Source organism: Mus musculus, chromosome Y, assembly GCF_000001635.26.
Source record: "Mus musculus strain C57BL/6J chromosome Y, GRCm38.p6 C57BL/6J".
Taxonomy (NCBI): Eukaryota; Metazoa; Chordata; class Mammalia; order Rodentia; family Muridae; genus Mus; species Mus musculus.
The window spans coordinates 7,329,810-7,332,602 of NC_000087.7; positions in this window are offsets into that span (position 1 = coordinate 7,329,810).

Sequence of the window (2,793 nt, forward strand, 5' to 3'; positions counted from 1 at the left end):
TTGAATCCTCAAGCATTCTCTTATGACTTTGAAGTATATCAAATGTATAATCTCTAAATAAGAAAGATTCAAGCTTTTCACCTTTTATAAGGATGGGTATGTGTGTTGGAGGCCTCATATCAGCAGGTGCATTCTGTCTCTTTGTTGGGCCAGAGTTTCAGACATCTTGGGGGAACAGTTTAATTGAGACAGGGATCCTACTACAGGAATGCCTTTTTCTTTAATATCTTTCAACCTCATTAATTCAACAACAGGGGTCAGATGCTTCAGTCTATTGATTGGGTGAAAATATCTGCATCTGAATCATTAAGATGCTATTTGGGTCATTTATTTAGGAACATTTCTTAAACTTGTTGTATGTGTGTGTGTATGATAGCTAATGAAAAGAAAATCTCTAAAAATATATACTGTGTATTGTAACAGAAATATAATGTTGGTTCTAGGGCCCCGATTTGCATTCAGTTCAAGATACAGGCATTAATCAGTGTTTCTCTGTGTTTCTTATAATGATTGTGGGTAACTGAAATAAGCAAAGCTAAACCAAACCAAACCAAAAGAAACAACCGCATCTATACATTGTCTTGTCTTCTACTGATTCACAATTTGTTAAAGTCCATGCTCTTGGATGTAACTACAGTTTGGAATTGTCCTGCCCCTACTCTGACCCAGAATAACAGATTGCATTAGCTCAGATACCTTATTTTGTAATATGAGTGCATGTGTGATTTAGATATTAGTTGATTGCTAAGAAAAAGCAAAAACTGTGTAGGAAAGTGAATGAATGTTGCAGATGACATTCCAATATCATCCCCTTTGTAGGAGAGAATTTAAGAGAATCTTTATTCATACTAAGTGTTAGAGAATTATATATATATTGAGAGAGAGAGAGAGAGAGAGGGATTTCATCACAAAGAATAGAATATTGTTGAGCACTGATAGAAATTTTAGTACTTATATTGTATATTGCTTTTGCAGAAGACCTGCTTGCAATAAATAGCCTCTGTAGGTTTCTGAATTCAGATACTTGTAGTATGAATGCTAGGATGACTGTACTTATGAAGAAATAATGAGCAGGTGAAACAATCAGATGCAAATGTATGGAAACAAAAAATGGACAGAATCTGCTGAACCATTGGTTTAATTTGAGAAAGACTGAAGGAGGCTGAGGAGGACCAGCTGTCTCAACTACTATGGACCCAGAGTTCTCCCAAATGCTAGACAACCAAACAGGCAGCATATGCGAACTATCAGAAGGTCTCTAAAACATACACAGAAAAAAATCTGCTTGATCTCTATTCAATCAGAAATGATGCACCAAATTCTCAACAAACTAGAGACACCAAGGTGTTTAGAGATCCGGTAGGGTGGAGACTTGCCCTTGGAGACAGGGAATGGAGAGTAGATATGGGATGTGGAACAGTAGGAAGGTGGACAATGAATGAATTAATTAATAAAAAATAATAGTGCCACGTAACCAGGTCCCCTATACTCTAATTCTGCAATCGGAATCCAAGAAAACTCACATGAACCCATAATAACATAAACAAATATATATATATATATATATATATATATATATATATATATATATATATATATATATTTGAAATTTCATGATTTTGAAATTTATTTTAAAATAAAATTCCCTGGAACACAGATTATCTTTCATTCGAATCATTTACACACATTTGCTCTCCTAGTGTACCCAAAATATTGGTTATTCTTCATATAAAAGGCCAAAAATCTACTAACGTAGCTTTCATCTGGATCCACTCCAATTTTATCATTCATTAGATTGTAATCTGGATTTATTTGGACACGAATTAAATTTATATTTAACATTCACTTATTGGTGTTAGGTGCAGGTAAGGTAGAAGATCAGGGTCATGTTGGTTTTCATTTCTCTACTGATATGATCATTGATTTCAATAAACAATACCCTGCTGGGGGCTAGAAAGATGGCTCAGTGGAGTTCATGTATTCTCAGCAACTCCGTAAAATTCCAGGCATGTCTATTCATATCTGCAACATTGTGGGGTGGAGACAGGTAGATATCCCAATAGTGTATTGGCCAGTCCAACTAGTCAAAATGGTGAGAGGGTTTCACTCTAAGAGAGCAAGTGTTGAAGACATTCTACACATTACTTAACATATGTGTATGTGTGACATCAGACTTGGGAACAGAAACTGCACTCATATACAGACACTAATCACCCTACCATACCACCCATGAAACATTGAGTTCCACAGATCTATAACCTATGTGTCTCTATGAAATAGGAAGATTTATACTCTCATTGTCTTGATAATCCTGTTTTCTGTCAAATGCTAGAAGCTAAACCAGTGTATTCTCAGACTCTGGATGGTACGTCATAACTTTTGGACTTTCTGGAATAGCAACCAACTATCAGCAGAGACACTTTTCAATTTACCCTGGCGTACAGGTTCAGAAATTCAGTCCATTTTCATCAAGGTGGGAATATGGCAGGATCCTGATAGGCATGTGCATTTGCAGCTGAGAGTTCTACATCTTCATCTGAAGGGTGCTAGGAAATGTGTAGCTTTCAGGCAGCTGGGCAGAGGGCATTAAAGTCCATGTTCACAATGATAAATTTCTTTCAACAAGGCCAAACTTACTGCAACAAGGTTATTAGCTCCAAGTAGTGCCACTCCCTGGGCCAAGAATAGTCAAAATATCAAATGTGTTTTTGAATGTTTGTGTTTGTGTTACTTTGGGTTTTATTGCCATCATGACCACACCAGACAACAAACACAAACAAAGAGAGACAGAGA